We start from the raw sequence: 22,999 nt of genomic DNA on the forward strand, positions 1-22,999 counted from the left end.
AAGGCGCTTTAAGCAAAAACCAAGTGTTTCTTAGAGAATAGACAATCGTAAAAACTAAAAAATTATCTCTGTTTGGGATTACAGTTGAGCATGTGTTCTCCTGTGAGCTTAGTCATGGTGCTAAAGCAAATGTCAAGTAAATAAGCAACTTTTTAGGCTACAGCTTGTGAGTTTTACCAACAAGTGACAAACGCTCTCAATAGAGCTGGCGGGAAGGCGTTTCAGGCACACACCACTCACATGATGCACATCCAGCCCGGGAAAAACCCCACTATTTTAGAGAATCCCGTTAGCAACTGGCAAATTAGCAGTTAGCGTTACCAACTGGTAAATTAGCAATTAGCATTAGCAACTGGGAAATTAGCAGGTAGCATTAGCAACTAGCAAATTAGCAGTTAGTATTAGCAACTGGCAAATTAGCAGGTAGCATTAGCAGCTAGCAAATTAGTTGTTAGCATTAGCAACTGACAAATTAACAGTTAGCATGAGCAATTGGCATATAAGCAGTTAGCATTAGCAACTGTAAATTATCAGTTAGCAATCAGTTAGCTGGTAAATAGCAAAAGAAAAAACAGTAATTACTTTTTAAATATACTTACAGATCCCACATCAGCAGTTTCTCCTCAGACAGTCAGCGTGAATCCGACCTTCAGAAACAGTTTTTGAGCAAATCCTGAGTGAAAAAATGCCGTCAAAAATCAAATTCAACCAATATGCTCTTTTGTTGTCAACAGCTGGGAGTCCATGTAGACACTTTGCTCATCTCAGCTAAGAACAGAGTAATTAGCGTGCCTACCTCTTACTTTGGTGATTAAGTCCACCTAGTCAACTGCAATGCCAAAGAAAAATGGCTGCTGTTTTTATGGCTCTCTGAAAACTCTAGGAGGCCTGTTAGGGTGGTGACCAAGTGACCAGGATTTAGGAGTTTATTTCTAAACAGCTTGTTTCAGTGCAGCACAGCACAGCGCTACACTACAGAGCGCTCCATCCCACAACTGAATGACTTGGTATTCTTATTCCACAATTTGAGAACACCAGAGACCCAAATATTCATTCATATGCACTAAACAGTATAGGGCCCCTTTTTTAAAACTTGTTCGTGGCGGTAATAACAACTTTGCTGAGAAAGCAGCACTTGATTTTAACCTTGCAATCTTTAGGTTTTACCCTGCCTCTGATGTTTCCTCACTTGTTGTAACCTTTTCTCAGAGCACTCTTATATAAATGTTTAACTTAAAGGTCCCAACATAATAATAATGACAATAAAATAAATAAAAAAAATAATAATGATAATAATGATAATAATGATAATAATAATAATAATTGAATGGACTTATATAGCAATTTTCTAAGTACAAAATTATGCTTTACATGAAATGCAAATAAATAACCAAAACAAATACAAAATAAAGAATGCAGAGGTCTTAAAGCCTTATTTTCACTCCAGTTGCAACCCTTTATTGCAGACTCAGGGTCCATATAAAAAAGACAAAACGTGACAAACAATAGATACACACACAAATACTGTATTTAAACATGGTATACAAATAAATAAACCAATATAAATTAATGTCTTACAAAACAACGACTATACTAGTGTGTCCGTAGCTAGGACTGAAGACTTGTAGCGCTATACTGGATAGAACTACTATTATTTCATTCTTGGAGTCATTAAGCCATTAAGTTTCCTTAAAACAGCCACAAACATTTCAGTTGCATTAAACCAACTTAGTGTCTTAGCGTAATATTTCGCAAGATAACTTTATTTTTATCCAAAACTTAAACTAACTTACTTTACAGTTTGACCTGCTTTCACCTTATATGTTTGTCTCTAGGGGGTTTGTCATAGTGGCTCAATAATTTAGAAAAAAAAACAACCAAAAAACATATCTATCACCCAGATAAGAGGCTCCAACACTATCTTAAATCTGATTCTCAAATATTAATGCAGCTGTGTTTAAATATGCGCCATGTGAAAACTAAAATTTACTAGCCTGCTTTTTTTCCTCCTAGACTTACATGGGAGATGCGGCCTGACACTGCTCCCAATCGGAAACGTGACACAGCTCTTCACCACAGCGCGCCACCACCAGCCAATCAGAACTCATTTGTTTTGTAATTCACGGTGACGTTTGACCGTCTGTCCAATCAGCGAGCAGATACGGGATAACAACACCCTTCCAACAGCACCTAGTGCAGGGCTCTGACAACAGCGCTCAGCGTTCTGTCCCCGCCCCCTCCGTGTTGCCTTTCGTTTGACAGCAGCAGAAGTTTCTACAAAACGGGCACTGTTTTAGCCTCAAAACCGGCGCATTTTCGGCTTCATTTCGACTCATACTTGTGGATTTTAATCTAATGATGGAATAAGAAGTAAGCATGGTGGTGAATTCGGTGCACTGGTTTCGCAAAGGTCTGCGGTTGCAACGATAATCCGGTGTTGCAGGAGGCCCTGAATGGAGCGGACACGGTGCGCTGTGTTTATATCCTGGACCCGTGGTTCGCTGGCGCCGCTAACGTGGGAATCAACCGATGGAGGTTAGTGTTTTAACTTTATATGTGGCTGGTTTACAGTATATTAAGCATTGACTGTACATGAAGTATTAGCTAAACAATTTACCAGGTCGCCATTTGTGCGGTTTCTTGCCTTATAAATGTGCGCTTGGAGTTCAGGCTGGGGCCTCCACTCCACGTCAGTAAGCTAACGCCAGCTTTAAATGGAGAGAATGCTATGCCAAACCCCATAGAGAAATTGAATAATTTAATAATATCCTGATATTAATCACGCTACATGGCAAAGTATCCCTATAGTTATACATATAATCAGTCTCTGGTGTGTTCGGGTTATTAGACATGATCTGATAAGCAACTTTTACATCTGATTTAAAAAAAATCTTTAGCTAAGTTAGCTAACTTACATAAACAGGAACACTCACGTTATGTTGACCATCGCCCAATATATCTCACCAAAGTTTGGTGGGAGAATCTGGATGATGGTCGTGTAAAAACACGCATATAATAGCTCGATAAAGACATTTTATTTGTAATATCATTGTTTTTGAATTATGTACCAGTCGAGTGGCGCAGTAGTTAGTGGCTTGCAATACATAAAGTATGTCGAGTGCTTTGTTGTGTTTACCTGTGCCACAAAGCAACATGGATCAGATTTGGCGAATGCATATTTTTGAAAAGAATTCAATCAGGCTAACATTAATACTTTACTGTGCTAGTTTATGTTCAGATACTTAAGGCACACATAGCATGAAACAGAATTAATTTACCAACATGGATGATATACTGTATGCCAGAGATACTAAACTTGCTTTGCTTGGGGACCACTTTTGCAGAGTGACAGGAGGCCAGGGGCCAGGGGCCACTTGTTTTTTAGGATTTTAGGACATGTCAAGGATTTTAGCATGTTTGTAGAATATAAGCACGTTTAAAGATTAGAGTATATTTCAGGACTATAGGATGTTTTCAAGGATTTTAGAACATTTATTGCCTTTATGCACATTTCTTGGATTTAAGGATATTTCTTGGATTTTTGCAAAGTCATTAGAATGTTTTTAGGACTTTAAAAATCCTAAAAATCCTAAATACTTTTAGGATTTTAGGGCATTAGGGGCTTAGCTAGGACCTCTTTCGGGGGATGGGGGGGATCCTCCAATTTAACTTTATTGATGAACAAGCCTGTTTAATATATATATATATATATATATAATGTATATGTATACATGCCATTTGTATTAATGGTACAACCTTCAGAGGTGAATATCTTAAAATGCAGGCACATCAGGCTAAATGTGTATGCATTGTTTGTTAGTGGTTTGAGAGAAAATGTGTGATTTGGTTGAAGTCGTCCTGTAGGAGAATCTGTTCAGCTAAAACACAGGATTCCCATCTTTATCAACTTTGATTTTAAGTAAATATTGCGGTAGTTAAATCAATTTAATGGGAAGCAGACAGCAAGATGGACAGGGGACATTCTCAGTGAAGTTCAATTTAACTGTGTGCTTTCATACTCCACTCCTACCAAACTGTGAACCCTGGCGTTAAACTGCAAGTAAATTTCACAGTCTGAAACCCCAGTGTGAATTAAAATTAATGTTGAACGTTTAAAGAATTTGTTTAGATAAAGGAAAAACATTTCTTGCCTGAGGTAAATATTCTCAGTGCAAAAATCAGTCATATGACAAAGTAAAGACACGGTTTTTTGTCTGTGCCACCCTTCAAATTCAAATGATGAAAAATCATATTTTTACATGTTACATTAATTAATTACATAAACATAGTAAATTTCAGTTCCATCTGTCTCTCTATGTATCTATATCTATATATATGGATCTTGCTCTCCGTTCATATAGATATCTCATAGATACATATCAACAAAGAAACAATTAACAAGAATATATTAATACAAAATCAGTAATAAAGCAAGTAAAGTAAGAGTAATAAATGAAAAGTTAGTGTGAGCTGTGACGGAGATGAACTCCAGCTGTTTTGTGTTGTTTTGTTGGTTTTCTTTTTTAGGCTGTGACATGCACAGACATATCTTACTTTTCTTTGTCGTGTGTTCAGATTCAGATTCAGAAGTCTTAATTTCGGCTCAACATACAACATATAAACAAACCTGGACAATAAACATACAGCATTTGTTCATAAAAAACAATGAATACCTAATAAAAAGAATTCAGACAGAATAGTAGTTACAATATATTAGAGTCTGCAAAGCTTGATATCAACCTGGTCACTTGATGTGTGGATCATTACCATTTATTTAAGATGTTTATGTGGGAATGAAGGGCTTTTTGTAAATGTTGCTTGAACGTTGTGTGGAATCATGATGCTCCTGAACAGGAGCGACTCTCATTTCTCATCACTGTACAAATGATGTTATCCGGCCTTATTTGGACTGAAACGCGGCACAGTTCAGTCAGATCTTGCACTGCAGAACTGTTTTGACATACAAATAGACTAATTACATCTAACAGAACTACTAATGAAGTTAATTTATATCTCATTTTATCCCAACCAGTTTCATCTATGTTCTTTAATTTCTCATTACTTATTGGCCAGCGTATATGACAGATGTATACCTGCAATAAGCTGATATTTGCCAATGTGGCTTTTTAGCTCTAATTAGAGATCGGTGTCAGCCTGTATAAAGGAATAAATGATTCCAACATATCAGCAAGACTTAAATTAAGTCTGTTAAAGTGTCACTGTTCGATTAATTGCTCAGATAAATTTGTGTTTTGACAATGTTAGAACAACACGACCGATGTTTGGCAGGAGTGAACATGAAGTATGCTTCATGTTTTAAACATCAAAGTCATGTGGTGATTTTTCTGAATTATGTTTGATTAAAGAAAATGTGCATGGTTGTTTGAAATCTAGCAACTGTTTAAAGGCAGGTTAGTCAAAATTTAGTTTGAAAATTTCATCCTAGTCTTGAAAATATTGACATACTTTGTATTATGATATGATGTTTCCCAGTTTGCTGTAACATGTCCCTGAAGCTATCTGGCATTCAGAGTCTTGCTGGAGGTTGTAGCTGCTCGCTGCTCTTTAACACCTCGGAGAGGTCAAAGGCAGAATACAAATTTCCCCCAATAGGATCAATAAATGTAATTTAACTGAAGGTCTCTATTATAGGATGGATGCTTGCAGACATTGCAAATTTTACCTGCAAAGTTAAACTGGATTTGAGGGATTTTGTGACCGTCCTGCTCATGCTGGGATGTTTCATGCATTAACACAGTATTGTCACCACACTTCAGGGCTGAGCTCTTTACCATTATCACTGTTTTTTTGTTTTTTTTCTTCCTTTTTCTGCTAATCTCAACCAATAGCTTACTAGGACTGGGCCCAAATATTCAGATATTCAAATATTTTTCAAATTAGGGATGTGTTATTATTTGTGGGGGTTTTTTGCAGAGGACAAATGTCATGTCAGTGCTTGTGAGAAAAAAATAAGTAAATACATCTTAAATCTTCGATTTGTTGGAGTTAGTAGGTTTTTGCCCTGCTTCTGTACGTATACAACGGTGCATAGAAAGGTCATTGAACCCAACACCTCAGGAGTTTAATTTGGTCTGCTCAGCCCCCCCCCCCCCCCCGCGCCCCTCTCTTATCATGATCCTAACACACACAGTGACATGAATGATCATTTTACCAATTATTGATCGAGTCGAGTGTGAGCACCCCCAGCGCACCCTGAGCGAGCTCTCTCCTGCAGTACAGAGCAGGTGAATTTTAACGTTTTCCATGATGTCAACACTCATTTCAGGCGCACAACGAAATTTGTCGGGATTCTGGCCTTTCCCTTACCTGACAGTGAAGCTGTGAAGCGAAAGGTGCCGCTCTCCTCTGACACTGAAACTGTTGGTGGTCGGCTTCGGGCACACTTCAGGACCCATCACCAAATCTGTTGTTCCCATGAGTTACCTCAACATTAAACATGGGAAAGTGGGGTCCAGGTTGAAAGCTTGTGACAAGATGACAATCACTGATGACACAAAGTCTGAAGTCCTTAGTGCATAGAAATACATCTATGTAGAAACATTGACATTTTATGGGTATTTTGTTGCTCAGCAGATCAATTTTAAAAGTCTCAGGGGGGAATGATGAAGAAAGAAACGGCCACAGTGAGCTGATAAGAAGCTGCACACAATATGCGCAACACTTTATCAGTTTGGGTGAACCATCAAACCTTGCACATTGCCTCTGATCAGTAAGTGATTGGCTATGGCATCAGCATTTTCACCCAATTCCCGACTCTGTGACTCCGTCTCAAAAAATAATCATCCTGTGTGTGTGTGGGGTCGTCATTTGATAAAGAAATTACGGGATTTTAAATGGTGTGCTGAGAAATAATCAGTGCCGTGGCAGCTTCCCGCCACCCTAAGGTGAGTTTTATTTCTTCCTAATTACATTTCCTTTATGTGTGTTCTTGCAGGTTTCTGCTGGAGTCTCTGGAGGACCTGGACAGCAGTCTGAAGAAGCTCAACTCCAGATTGTTTGTGGTCAGAGGGCAGCCTACTGATGTTTTCCCGAGGCTTTTTAAGGTCAGTGTTCCCACCCAGCGCCCGTCCTCTTATCTTAAATACTTGTCTTAAAGTCTTGCCTGTCATAGACAACAATGTTAGTTCTGAAATATGTTTGTACATTATTCACCTATAAACTTATGTAGGGTGAATTCCATCAACAGTGGATTTTGAATTAAGGTCATCAAACATTTATTAAATCTGCAATAACAGATTTTTTTGCCACTTGGGACATTAGAAACAACTTGTGAACACAACATTGACATCATCTTTTAAGCTGATATGGTGAACTTATTAACAAATAGTTGCTTCTTTCCACATTCAGCTGTCACAGAGAAACATAATCATTCATTTAAAGGGCTTCTGGTCGCCCTGCGGATCTAAGTCCAACATTAACTCTTGCTTTAGCTCTGTTATTGGACACTATTAACCCCTGAAGGAAGTATCTCTCCCTTAAGCTGCTAAATGCAGCGCTGTCTGACAGCATCACAATGAGCAACCCCTGTTGCATTATCACATTTCTTTTGCATTGTCATTTGATACTTTCTTGTGATAAAAACATCCAGTGTAGCTGCTTTAAAGGATTAAATGGCTGAGGTACAAAGACAGTGTTAACATTTATGAGGAGATCTCTGTGGGGATTTAGCTCCGAGCTGGGAGGGGCAATTCAGGCACTAACCATCTCCATATAACTACCATTATATAACACACTGCTGCTTTTACAGTATATGCCAGTCTCTCCAGGAATTCACGATGTCACAATCGCAACAATTCATGCAAATTCAGCCAGCCAAAGTGAATTCTGCGTGGCTTTGTAGTTTTGCCCAGTCACCACAACTTAACTGCAAATTTGACTCATTTAATTGTACAGCCAAGCCCAGTGTATTGATCCTCTCAGCCCCTCTCTGTGTCTCTCTGTGTTTATCATGAGACTGCCTCTGCGGAAGTGACAGGGAGAGCTGTCAGCAGCACAAGGCACATTTTACATAACGTTTATCAACCTGTCCAATGACTACGTCATTTTGGTGTTTAGTGAGCAGCACTGGAATGCAAACGTGAGCTCAGCCCGAGTGGCGCTCATTCCTGCAGCGCAGAGCAGCGAATTTTACATCTTTCAGTGCAACTTCAAACACAAAATTTTACAGACCACCACAGAACACTGGACACAGATTATTGTACTGATTAACTGTTTAAGCTTCTTAATTTTACAAACTGTTAAGGCTGTGGCCGACTCAGACTTCTGCCAGTCACCTCAGACAGACTCATTTTGTTTTTCCATATTAAGTTTTACTGTGTGAAACGTTTTCAGTGGAACATTGAGTGCAACAACAGGCATTCATGTAGTATGGTAAACAAGCTAATGAAGGATTGCAAATAACTTTTTTTTTTGCTGACACTACTTATCAAACAAAAGTCGGAGACTGTATCGTCTTAAGTTGCTGTGAGCTATAATTCATCACTTCTAAGCAGAAGAGAGAAGATAATGTTATCACAGAGCCTTACAGTGCAGAGTGTCTCTTCTTCTGTGCTGCTGAGTTTACGCAGCGCCATGTATCATAGAGTATCGTGAAAGTCAAGAGCACTCACTCTGCAGCAAAATCTGGGGACCAAAATATCCCATGAAGAATCAGTGAATCCATATTGAAGATTCAAAGGTTTATTTGCCACATACTCATTTTCAGTGTGGGGGGTGTCGTGCTCTTAGTGCAATAATATGACTTCACGTTTACTGTACTTAGACTAAAAGATGTCAGAACATCTTGGCTAATTAGATAAGGTTGATTATTGATCTGTTGATGTGTTCACAGCTGATCAGATGGATAGATGAGAGGAGGTATTAGCAGATTTTTGTAAGTGAAAGCGTTTTAGGCCCAGCAGAATTAACGGTTTAGTTCCACCTTAAATGTGCCTGATGTTCTGCTGCGCGTCTCTGCCTCTACTGCGCTATAAATAACCCAACAGTGTTTTAATACGGCTCTTAATTAACCGTTCAGCTCCACTGAGACTATGGCAGGACAAATTAGATTATGGCGGCCCGCCGTTGTCTTTGTTATTAATGGGAAACACTGATCAATGTTGTTTGATGTTTGGTTTTAACCCATTACTACAGGGGTACTCAACATGCTTTGCTTGCGGGCCACTTTTGCAAAATAACAGGAGGCGACTGAAGCAGTCCCATACATGCCATTTTTAGGATTTTAGGACATTAGCGGCTTAGCTAGGACCTCTGTCAGGGGTTGTGGGGGATCTTCCTTTGGCACTTTTTTAAAAATTAACAAGCTCTGTCTTGATGCGGTTTTATGCACTCGGGCAACTTCTGAATACTAAAACTAGAAAAACAATTTCCAGTGTAAATCACTTTATTTTTATAGTGAATAGGAAAATGGTTGGGGGACCAGATTTGGCGCGTGGGGCGTGAGTTGAGTACAGCGGTGACAGTTGACTACAGTAGTAACACTCAGCCCTGCTGCTCTGTCTGCTCGTCTCACTGCCTTGCTGATATATTTGTTTGTCTGTCTGTCTTAATTTCTCTCTTAAACGGTGCTTTTCTTTCCCTGTCTCGCTGCAGGAATGGAAAGTGACCAGGCTGACATTTGAATATGACCCAGAGCCTTATGGGAAGGAGAGGGATGGGGCCATCATCAAGATGGCGCAAGAGTTTGGAGTGGAGACTGTTGTCAGAAACTCGCACACCCTCTACAACCTGGATAGGTTCGTTACACACATACTCAACTTCTGTTCAACTTCGGTTTGTCAACACCAACAACTGTATGTAAAGATGAATAATGAGTCTCCACTTCCTCCCACTGTGCAAAAATGAAGCCAAAATATCCCAGATTATTACAGCATTTTGGTGCTCAGATGGTCGCTGTGAACCCACAAAACACATTTTTTGACTCAGTAATTCCAACGTTAATTATGACAAAATTTCTGTTCTTTTAACCCTTTGAAACATCAGCGGGATAATTGAAACTTAAACTTTTAGACCCAGCAGAATGAATCATTAAATTTCTCTTTTAATTTGCCTAAAGTTCTGCTGCTCCATCTGTGCCCTGAGTGCACGCTGCACTCCGAGAGTGTAATGCTATAAATAACGAAATGGTGTTTATATTCCAACAGCTCTCCTAATTAAGAGTCCAGCTCCAAAAATAGAAACTCTATTTGTGGCGGCAGATATTTTAATAGTGGCAGGCTGCCACAAATAAATAAATGTGTGAGAAACACTGAAATACCCTCTAAGGTACAGTACAAGTACCCCTAGTTGGGAAAAAAATGTGATTTGGGCTGAATGTGACAAAACATCAAAAAAATATGGCATTAATCTTAAAAACTGTTGAGGTTAGAAATAATATGGAACATGGTCGTTTACAAAGCCAAAGGTTGCTTAACACAAAAGAATGATAAATGCTCTCTAAATGTGGAGTTTAATTAAGTGCTGCAGACTTTATTTCAGCGGTGCACACGCTTCAGCTGCTGCTCAGTAAGTAAGAGGATGGACTCTCATGTTTCAACAGTTGAACAATATCAGCTGTTTGAGAGTTTTTTGTCATTTTAGATAATTACCAACATCCAAAAAGATGCTCAACAAAATCTGAAAATTGTGAATCCCTCGCCCTCTAGTGGTCATGTCACTGTGCTGCAGGTCACACCCCAGCCCATGTGCTGGGATCAGGTGGAGGCGGGAAGGACTTTCCCCACATACAAGAGTCAGTGTCTCGCCTTCTGCATGGAGAGCGTTCAGACCGACACAGTATTACAGCCGTGTATTACATAATGAATTGGAATATTACTGGCCGGCGTGTGTAAGAATACTGTATGAGAGGATGAGGCAACAGGGAGCTTAGCTCTGTGTGTGTGTGTGTGTGTGTGTGTGTGTGTGTGTGTGTGTGTGTGTGTGTGTGCGTGCATGTGTGTGTGCACGCTCAGCTGCAGGGTTTATATTGACTGTGGACATGCGCCCAGCTTACTGCGCTCATTCACAGTAGTCACAGTGAACTGACCAATAGGAAGCCAATCCATGCTGCAACTCCACCAACCAAAGATCCAGAGCGGCCTCACAGACAAGTTGTATAAGATCGAAACTATAAATACAGAGCTTCACTCTGTTGCCGAAACAACCTGCAGAGGAGCCACTCAGGGTGAAATATAGCATCGGGCCAGTTTTCCAATGACCTTTGGAGGTATAGTTCAGTGATGATGTGGTGAAATTGGTTTCCTATCATTTTTGCATGTGTTTCTGCAGCTCAAAAAGGCAGTTAATGGAGCCCTTTTTAATTGTCATAATCCCGTAATGCTGCTCTTAACCACACTTTGCTATACTGTCCATCACTTCAGTAATGTGCAGTGCAAAAAGGCTTTTTAGATTTATGTTGCCATTTTGTGATTTGTCGTAATGCTGCTGATAGCCACTTACATACAGTATTTGATAATAATAATAAATAATAATACATTTTATTTATAGAGCACCTTTCACAATACTCAAAGACGCTTTAAGTACAAGTACCTCTGGTGGGAATCACGGATGTAAAGGACGTGTGATTTGGGCTGAATGTAGTATTACTCTGGGTAACCTGCACGTCCAGCCACATTCTTGTGAGCACAATATCTCAGGAACACTTCAAGAGAATTGCTTCAAATTTAGCACAAACGTCCACTTGGACTCAAGGATAAACTGATAAGATTTTGGTGGTCATAGGTCAAAGCTGAAGGTCACTGTGACATTGTCTGTCCCATTCTTGTGAACTTGATATCTCAGTAAATCCTTTAGGGAATTTATGCAAATTTGACTCAAATATTCACTTGGACTCAACGATGAGCTGATTAGAATTTAGTGGCCAAAGATCAAGGTCATTGTGACCTTGCATCCATATCATTTTCATGAAGATGACCTTAAGGAAGTATCCTCAAGTTTGGCACAAACGTCCACTTGGAATCAAGAATGAACTGATTCGAATCTGGTGGTCGAAGGTCAAGGTCACGGTGACCTCATACAATATTTTTGGTTATAACTCGAAAAAAACTCAAAAGTCACCTTGAAACTGCTGATTCTAAAGACCGTCTGTGTTGAAGCATCCATGTTTTCACAGATGTGGATGCAAACTGTCAGTGAACTTGACTGATGCTGAGGCACACCACTGCATGGTGGTATATCTGCTTATATTAATAAGATGTATTATTCTTGTGTGTTTTGTTTTGGATATTTGACACTGCTTATGACACGACCGGTTAAATTCTGCTGGGTTATTACTTAACTTTTCTGTCTTTTCTGTATCGCTTACAGGATAATAGAGGTGAACAACAACAGTCCTCCTCTGACCTTTAAGCGCTTTCAGACCATTGTGAGCAGACTGGAGTTGCCCCGGAGACCTCTGCCAACCATCACCAAGCAGCAGATGGACAAATGTCGCACTAAATAGCCGACAACCACGACCAGCTATACAGTATACCTTCACTGGAAGAACTGGGTACACATGATTGTTTTTAATACATCTGTAGAGGGAAAACTAAAAGACAGATGTGATTAGATTTATTAATTACTTTTAGTACCTCAGTTAATAGTCATAATAAAACACCACATTTCTAAGTGGAGTTTAGCATAATATTTCTTCCATGCAGTAGTAAACAGTTTTGCACTTTGCAAAAGTTTGGTTCACTGCATAAAAGCTGCTCTATATTTGACCTTTTCTCTGTGTTAATATGTGTTCAGGTTTCAAGACAGAAGGTTTACCTCCCAGCTGTGTGGCATGGAGGAGAGTCAGAGGCCTTGGACCGCCTCAACAAACATCTGGACAAAAAGGTAAACCACTTAAAGCTTTGGTTTTTTGTTGTTTTTTAAGTTACTGTGGCAACCGGTCACATGCCTCTTCAACACTGTGACCTTCTGTTTGAGTTTGTTGGCAAGCTTGTGAAAATAAAAAAGTCGATTTGCGAACAAAAAGAAAACCTTGACCTTGATTACCTTCCCCCAAGTAGAACACAGTAAATTAAGGATAATTAACATTTCTACAGCATTAAGTCTGAGACAGCGGGCATTATACAGGGTTTGTACAGTCATGAAAAAAAATACATAAATATTAGTTCAAGAAAAAAAGAAGCAATTTCCAGGTCTGGAAAATATTAAAAAAACTTAGATATGCTTTGAAAGTTTTGAATTGTATTTTTTACAAACCTGTATAATAACAAATGATGTGTTTAGAAACTGTTGGAAATTTGAAGATCCAATCATAATCTCTGTTTTTACAGTTTCTAAATGTTTTATGGTAATAAAAATAACTAAAAATTGAGTATTGACTGTTGTTTCAGAGACAATCTTTAAAATTTGCCTTAAAATCAATTTATTGGTAAAGATGTGTGAACCCTGATTATAAGTGGAAAAAGGATTACATTTTTTAATCACAGCATGAACTGGTTGTGTTTTGTCTGCGCAGGTGTGGGTGGCCAACTTTGAGCACCCTCGTGTCAACACGTGCTCCCTGTACGCCAGTCCCACTGGCCTCAGCCCTACCTGCGCTTTGGCTGCCTCTCCTGCAGGGTGTTGTACTACAACCTCCGAGAGCTCTACATGAAGGTACCGTGGATCCCCGTCACTCTACCAGAGAGATTACTTCGGGTTACACACACGAGAGTCAGGTCGATTTCCGTTTTCTGGTCTGGTGAACGAGCTTAAAACCGTTTTATTTATAACCTGCATTTGTTTTTGTGAATGAATGTTTTTATTTTAGTGTCATGCCACCTAGTGACCCATCCCGCATGGGATTATATGACACCTTTGCAACAAGATGCACAATAGTCCAAAGTACATGTTTCATTACATGAAGATAGTTTCTGGTATTACGAGCAAAAAAAAAAAGAGAGAGAGAGAAAAAAAAAACACAAACCCCAATAATAATAGTAATAATAATAATAATAATTATAATAATAATAAATAAAAATATAAAATAAAAATAAAATAAATAAAAAATAAATAAAAGTAAAATAAAGAAATAAAAAATAGTAGTAGTAATAATAATAATGATAAATACATTGGCAAAAAATAATAATAAAATAAATAGATGAATAAATAAAATATCATGTCCTGTCAAATTAAAAGGAAGCCTGCATCAGCAGCCCGTGCTGACGGTGTCACGGCGCTAAATCTAACTGGTATTGCATTAGTAATGAGCCATTTTAACATAATATTGTGGTTATAATTGACTAACGGAGCGGCGAGTGTCTGAGATAACCTTCAGTGGAGGGGGGACAAGTGATGCCCGTTCAGTTTGCTGACTGTGTTTTGGGGGGTTTGTATGTATAATAAGACCCCCCTCACAAGCAAGATGTTTATCTTAATGAGTACACTCGTACAACAATAACAACATGGCAGAGCTAGTTGCTCAAGAAAACTAAAACTGGGCCCATGTGGCAACATTTTAGATTTAAATCTGTCGAGAGAGGCGTCCTAATCTGCTGCGAGCGAAGCAACAGGACATTTTTAGCTGAACTTCTGTCAGATGATGTGTTTCTATTTATTCCTGACACTTTTCTTTGGAAGCTAAAATGAAAAATTATTCATACAATAACTCCTTATTTTACTGCAGAATACAAATAATGGGGTGCCTGTGGAGGGAGATCAATAGGGAGCTGAAAGTTTCTGGTAAATGATCGCTGAGCGTCATCGCTAACATCAGCCTGTTTGCTGCTGTTGCTGTGGGGAAAACGGTGCCATTAGCTGTTTTTATACCGCCTGTTCAAGGCGGGAATAATGCGCGATTATGTCACCTCGCTGTTTTGAGCCAGGAACAGAGGTAGTAACAGCGCTGAAACGACGTTTTGGTGTGTTACTTGTGCGACGCACTGCAGGAGACTTAAAGCAGCTAGCAGCAGTTAGCGGCTAACTTGGACAAAAAGAACAGTGGACGTAAATGTCTGCAAAATGGGACAGCAATTATATTCAGAGGACGAGATCAGCCGCCAAATAAAAGATAACTGTAAATGACATGTTAGTGCAGTTGTTATTGTTTAGAAAGACCTGCGGATCACATTTTGAATCAGATCTTTCTGATTAACGTCTTCTTCTGTCCCCTCTGATCTTCTTTCTGTCTCTCCGGCAGCTCCGTAAGCGTTGCAGTCCTCCTCTGTCGCTGTTCGGCCAGCTGTTATGGAGGGAGTTCTTCTACACAGCTGCCACCAACAACCCGAACTTTGACCGCATGGAGGGAAACCCCATCTGTGTCCAGGTGTGCCCTTGCACCACTCGAATTAACCCTTTGATATTACACACACTCGCATCGCTCTGCGTGCAAACTGTGCTTTTCAATATCGAGCTTTAAAAAATATTATGCATTAATATTATTTTCTACTTTTATGAGTTGATTTTTTTTTTTACCAACATCAGTCCTAATTATAATGATCAAATATTCATTCATTATCAGAATTTTAACCCTCTAGATGCCAAGTTATTGTCATGATGCTGCTATGTTTTTTGATGGGGAAAAAAAAAAAACAAAAAAATGAATAATTTCAGTATACTACATGCTAATTGGATTTTTTTTGATTATCACTGCCTGAGATATGTTAATGATTTGCAGCAACATTAATTATGACAGTGCACTCCCCATGGAAATAGCGTATGACAAATATGGTTAAAAAATAACGTCATCAGGTGGAAAATAGTAAAAATTACAAATTCTAAGGCAAAAGCTCAGAAATAATACAGTTTTTGTGCTTTGACGACTGGGATCAAAAATTGCAGTTTGAATGGATTTCAGTGGCGCATTATTTGCACTTAACAGAATGAATGTAAAAAATTTTGTTTCCACAGTGTATTTAGACTTATTGTAGGAGCTGAGCTGGAAATTCAAAGATTAAACAAAAATACAATATCTTTCCAAAATGTATCTCATATGCATGAACACAGCCAAAATTATCAAAATATGAAAAGCATGAAAAATGCGCCAAACAGTCTTTCAGGGTTAAACTAGGAGGAAACTTATAAACAAGCATTATTTTGGTCTTAAAGTTGTCAACACTCTGGTCTGTGGGTGTGATGCCAACAGCTGTCTTATATAAGGGTGTTTGTGAGTCAGATGTTAAAATTTTTTATATAAAGGGCAACAACTTGTCAAACACTGTGCTGCATCTGTTAACTGACTAACTAAAAATGTGAGAAACAACTAACTGAGCAATTTACATATTCAAGGATATGTGTTTTACTACAATACATGTAGAGGTAAACTGTGTATAAACATGCAAAGGACTGTAGTGGCCTGTATTGTAATACGTGTGTTAGTATTTGGATTATACCAGAAATTTAGAATTTACCACCAATACCTGTGAACAAAACAATAAATCACATGTACCTCAACATACACTCTTTAAGTAATAACACATAAATTAAATTCAAATTTTATGAGTAATCTCTCTTAATCTGCCTCAAATTCAAAGTACTTGTTGATGTGTTCATGAGATTTTGTGGGGGAGATACTGTCTGTAGCCTTCAATACAGTGACACATTTCTTTTGTTTTCTATGGCTGTGTTCGTCCCGCCTCTCCTCCGCTGTGATTGGACAGCTGGTTACAGAATGACAGTGACAAGAGCAGCGTTTTAGCCAAAACTGGACATTTTTTAACTGTCGGTGACCAGAAAAACTACAAAAGTTCATCACAGAGTGAACACTATCTGCCTCGTCGGCTGCTGGCATTGTAGCAGAGTGTAAATACTGCAGGTGGCTCTTCCATTGCAGAGAATTGAAAAAATACACAGACCTGAGAATTGATTGATTTATTTTTTGGGTGAAGCTGTTGCTGCGTCTCACTGTTTTTAACATATTGTTGCTCTTCCTTTGGCATTTGGTCTGGAATAATTGCATTCCCATTTTTGGGGAATCTGGCACAGTATGGTTCTCAAACTGTGTTAAAACTGTGTGTTAAAGTTAAAAGTTTTAACTTCCAAAAATAGCTTGAGAGGAGACAGGAAGCTGTGTGGATGAAGAACAGTATGAACTCAATGATGCCTAATATTAAAATCCTAGAGATGTCTAAAAATCTGGCAAAAATGACAATGAATGAATGAATAAATGTCAAAAAATCCTAAAATCCTACAAACATCCTAATATCCAACAAATGTCCTAAAATCCTAGAAACATCCTAAAGTCCTGGAAATGTCAAAATCCTAGAAACTTCCCATAATATGATAAATGTCCTCAAATCCTAGAAACACCCTAAAACCTTAGAAATGTCTTAAAAATCCTACAAATATCCTAAAATTGCAGACATATTCTAAAGTCCTGGAAACTTCCCATAATACTATACAGGTCCTCAAATCCCAGAAAAGTGCAGGGCAGCTGTGACTGGCCCCTGGCCTCTTGCCATTTTGCAAAAGTGGCCCCTAATTAAAGCAAGTTAAGTGTCCCTGCTGTACAGGCTGGTTTGTAAACATTTTAAGGGATAATAATGCACAAAGTCCACAGAGAAACCTAAAAAGGATCCATCTCTTCCTGTGGAGAGAATGAAGAGCATATTGGTGATCACATCACGATTTTCCGTGTCAACTTTTTGTTTCCAGATCCCATGGGACCAGAACCCAGAGGCACTGGCCAAGTGGGCGGAGGGTCGGACTGGTTTCCCCTGGATTGACGCCATCATGACCCAGCTGAGACATGAGGGCTGGATCCACCACCTGGCCCGACACGCCGTGGCGTGTTTCCTCACCAGGGGAGACCTGTGGATCAGCTGGGAGAGCGGCATGAAGGTGGGACAGAAACGCTTTGAATGAAGTCGTCTGTGTCGGTCACTGTGGGACTAGTTGATGGTGTAAAATATAAATGTTGTGTGTGTGTGTGTGTTGGTGCAGGTGTTTGAGGAGCTGCTGCTGGATGCAGACTGGAGTGTAAATGCTGGAAGTTGGATGTGGCTGTCCTGCAGTGCCTTCTTCCAGCAGTTCTTCCACTGCTACTGTCCTGTCGGCTTTGGAAGGAGGACTGACCCGACAGGAGACTACATCAGGTACCTGAGACTGGTGCCCCAACAGCACCTCCAGTCATACCGCATCATTTTCCATATTAATGTCTGCAAACTCAAGGGTGCTTCCATGTTAGCTGTAAAGTGTTTTAGCAGCAAATAGGATTCAAGTTCCAATGATCTGAACTTTATTTTGAAATCTGCTGCAGGCGTTACATCCCCATCCTGAAGGACTACCCAAACCGCTACATCTATGAGCCGTGGAACGCCCCGGAGTCGGTCCAGAGAGCAGCCAACTGTGTGGTGGGAGTGGATTATCCGAAACCCATGATCAACCACGCAGAGGGCAGCAGGCTCAACATCGAGAGAATGAAACAAGTTTACCAGCAGCTCTCCCACTACAGAGGACTCAGTACGTCCACTGAAGACACTGACCTCTGCTTCACCAAACTGTATTTACAGATATTATTACAGCTCCCCTCAAGACAGTCCATGATTGAAATTAGGGCTGGGCGATATGACTTTAAATAATATCACGATATTTTTAGGCTATATTGTTATACACAATATATCTCAATGTTTTGAAATCTCCTCTTAACTGCAGTAAGCTACTAAAATACAAAATTATTAAATGAACTACAGTTACAAATAAAGTAGCTACTGCCATAAAAGACATTGTATAAAACTAGTATGTAAGCTAAAAATATGTGTGCAGTGAGATACACATAAGTAAGAATAACAATAAGAATACGCACAATATGCGTCACATGTTAAATATAATCTACATCCAAGAGTTGGAATAATAATGCACATTTGAATAATTGCACAGCGGCTTGCTGTAGTTGAAACATTGCAGTGATATAAAGAATTATAGCACCTTAAAAACCCTATTGCACATTAAAAGTATAATAAATAAATTGGCAAATTTTAATTGTAGATGTGTGTATTAAGTCCAAGTGCCAGTCTGTTGACTCAAAGTGTGACACACTGAGTTTGATGGCCACAGGCAGGAATTACTCCCCGTGGTGCATCTGATCATTGTGATTAATATAACGACACATTCAAGTATCAAAGTTGCGATTTTCGACATGCAAAGTTTCTGCCCGACAGCAATGATAAACATGTTTATTTATTTATAGTTAAAGGATTCAACTGTATCTCAATTATGCAATTATTCCTGTGTGTGTGTCTGTGTGTGTCAGGTCTTCTAGCATCAGTACCAACGATCCAAGAGGAGGCAGAGCCGTCCCAAACCAGCAGTGGCCCCGGTACGAAGAAACACAAGATCAAGATTCTTATTTTCATGGAGGATTTATCAATACTTAAGTATATACGCATCACATCCAGTTGTACCAAATACGTTCTTACTTTTATCTCATGTTTTCCCAGATTCTCCTCCCAAAGCTCAGACTGAGTGTGAGGCAGCGTGCTGCTCCACGGCTCCTGATTCGTCCACAGTCTTTGCGTCCTCCACCGCCTCTCATCAGGACCTGGAGGGGACGTCCAACAGTCACACATCCCCGACTCCCTGTGCCTCCTCAGCCTCACACACACAGCTCTCTGCAGCCATAACGTCTACGTCAGCCAGCCATCCTCCGTCCGCAGCAGATCCTCCCTCCAAGGCCACGTCCCCTTCCTCCTCGTGTCCCCACTTGTCCACGTCCCCCACGATTCAGCCCTCCTCTCTGGGGCAGAGGAGGAAAGGTCTCGCCCGCAAGATGCGGCGCAGCCAGCGACAGCGAGGGCGACAGAGCTTCACCGCAGCAGCCAGGGAGGGAGAGAGGAGAGCCGAGGAGGAGGACAGGGAGGAAGCAGGAGGGGACGAGAGGATGGAGGAGGACGTCGAGCAGGATGAGGAGAGAATGGAGGTGGGGAATCAAGAGGAGACAGCGGGACATCAGCAGTGATACCAGGTACCATTTACATCACCTCGTCAAAGAGGTTGAAGTAAACCCTGAACTCACAGTCAGATTTGAAAATGTGTTGGATCGACGCGCTGATTATCCACGCGTTTCTCTGTGGCTGATAGCAGGTTGGTAACAGTACTGTCAGGCCGCTCCACGCCGCACACGTTTATTAAAGACAACGTTTCGATCCCGCTTAGATCTTCATCAGGTCAAATGTTTGAAAAAAAGAAACCGCACCAGTAGGCTGACGAGCTCTCCGGTGGCAGCTGTGGTTAACCATCTGAACCACTCAGAGTCCTAAAACAACTGACAATCGACAATTAAAGAAGTGACAAAGAAAATTCATAGAAAAATGACATAGGGAAAGAAAATAAAAAACATTATATCAAGATTCTATATATCAAAATTCAGGCATTCATTATTTTTATGTTTTTATCTTAGCTGTTTTTTGATAGCGGTGCACCTCCGTGATATGCGCATTAAATGCTCTGTTTGAGGTTGTTTACAGTCCCGTGTCATCATCGGTGCACCTCTCGCAGCCACCATGTTGCCAGCTCAGCTGCCTGCTCTGCCACACTGACCTCTGGTGGTGCGTGATGTGCACTACAGACAATACATCTTTAATACAGCCTCTTCTTATGAGTTTAAAGCCTCTGGAAACCCAAATCACCAAAAACTGTCGTAATATGTGATTTAGGGTCTCACATGTGTGATAAAAAGCATAAATAATATCAGAAATTGGCCTCAAAACAAAATTTTAAATGTTTTTCATTTTAGTGTTTTTTACAGTTTCCCGAGGCTGGGTGGATTTGGGCGCGGTTATCCCGATCCATATCACGCAATATGGATAAAGCCAATCTAAAATTCAAATTAAGGTGTCAGTTGATACTAATTTAATATGGCAAACTGAAATCCTTCAACGCTCTTTTTAATAGGGTGCGTCAGTCACTCTGAGAGCCAGAGCGCACTCTGACATAAACTGGACGGTTTGTAAATTTGGAGCGCTGTTGGAAAATACCTTTCGGTTATCCAGAGCACTCTGTTTTGGGAGAAGGAGCAGCAGAGCACCGAATGGAGAAAATATGTGGAACGTCAGCGTTCGGTAATTCATGGAGAAGCAGAACGCTCTGTGGCTTCAAACAGCAGCTCTCTCGTTTGCAGAGCGTCAGATTGGATTTACAAACGCAGCCAGAGTCAGAGGGCTGGAACAGATAGAGCTGCACCATGCTTTACTCCGTGTCTGTCGTCATGGAGACAAGACACAGTTGACCAAGGTGGGGTCCAAGGAGGTGTCAATCAAGATGAGATCTGCCACACAGTCTGGAGAAATGCTATAATTCTCAAAATGAGCTTTTTCTAATAGCTGGGAACATTTATTTTCACTCAGATTTTTGCAGATGCTTAACTTTGATATTATGTTTGCGTTCTTACTATTTCAAGCCACGTTTCCAGAGGCGTTAATGCCAGTCCAATGCAGTTTTGGGCAAAAATCTCACCGTTTTTTGCGTGCGGTAAAAATGTGTCATTTTGGCCTGTTGTATTTTAATATTGCTTCATATCAGGGTCCCTAAACGGTCCTGAAAATGCTGCCACCTTTGAGCTGCACAGGTGCAGCTAATCAGTCTGATGTCAACGAGCAGCTGCGTTGCACAAAGCTCTGTTTTTGAGTGTGTGAATCTCCACAGACCTGTGGATGAAGCTAAATCAAAGAAGTTAACTACAGCGCTGCTGAACGGGTGGAAACTGTCTGCAGAGCAGCCAACGTTGTGGAAGACTCTGGTCTCAGTGACGTCTTCAGGTTGGCATGTTGTGAACAACAGTTCACACATAGAGGAGCTGTGTGAAAGACAGAAAGCAACCCAACTGGAGCCCCTGAAAAGTGCAAATGCTGTCAGTCGGTGTGGCCCTCTAAACTGTTTTGAAATGCCAAATAATGGAATTTTAAACATGCAATTAATTGCAATTGATTGCGATAAAAAATAAAAATAAATAATGATTTGACAGCCCCAACACGTTAAAAAATGCTGCCTAAGCAAATTTTTCAGAGTGTAGCATGCATCTTGTGTCAGCGGTTGCAGTCAGCTCGTGGAAGTAATTTGTCACACGTGCAGGTGCAGTATTAATATTAGTATTAAATAAATCCACCCCGTGCAGGAATCCTCTCTGCAGTGTTTCATGTAACGTTTCCCTCTGTGAGTGATTGACAGCCGAGTTCACCAGTTACTTTCTCTCTGGTTTCTCTTTCAGGTGGAGATCAAAAGAACAATCTTCAAACATCCATCCAAGACAACTGGACTCAAAAGGAACCGTGTTTTGGATATGTGGACAACATAAATATATATTAGCATGCATACAACACACGTGGAAGCAGTACAAAAGCATTTTACTCACATTTACTCCTGACAGAAAAAATGAAATACTGTCTAGGCTCACATTTTAATAAGAGTAGCCTCCATGAACATAAATTTGACATTTGATGGCAAATAATTCCAAAATCATTTTTTACTGGAGGAAATTGAGGTGATTTATCTAAAGAAAGAAAAAAACAAGTGAGTAATCTTCTCTTGTACAGGTCCATCTCTGAGACACACACAGCTGATAAGGAGCAACATAACGTACTGCAGCTCTAACACAACATATCCACATGAAGCCATAAACGTAGTGCGTGGTCGGCGGCGCGGCGCTGCTCGACCGCTTGCTTCTCTGAATCTCCGTACTTTAGGAACAAGGTAGCGCAGGAGCCTGAATGTCACCTGCCTGAACGCAGCGTCCTGTCTTTACACCGCACTTTCTCTGCGCTTTGTTAGAGCGAAAAGTCGAGGTCACGTGATGAGGCAGTGTATTTTGAGAATTTGAACTGTGGTGAGTTACGATAAGCTGCAGGTGACAACAGAGTCCGAACCAGTTCGCTCTGCGTCCTGCAGGCCAAAAACAAGACGATTTAGTAGCAGGGGTCGACCGATAATGGTCTTTCAGGATCGATACTGATTATTAATGAGACCGATATTTTGAACCAAAATGCATTTACAATTCAAATGAAACTCCTTCTGTCAATATTTAGAATTTGGAATATGAACAAACTCCGACACAAAACTTTGTTTAAACGCCTTT

The 22,999-nt window shown here is 40.1% G+C and overlaps 1 pseudogene; it reads left to right on the plus strand.

Annotated features, from left to right (window-relative positions):
* Positions 1 to 2,270: 2,270 nt before the first annotated feature.
* Positions 2,271 to 22,944, plus strand: LOC121949888 (annotated as a pseudogene).
* Positions 22,945 to 22,999: the final 55 nt, after the last annotated feature.

The sequence above is a fragment of the Plectropomus leopardus genome, chromosome 11 (assembly GCF_008729295.1).
Source record: "Plectropomus leopardus isolate mb chromosome 11, YSFRI_Pleo_2.0, whole genome shotgun sequence".
In the NCBI taxonomy this organism is placed as follows: Eukaryota; Metazoa; Chordata; class Actinopteri; order Perciformes; family Serranidae; genus Plectropomus; species Plectropomus leopardus.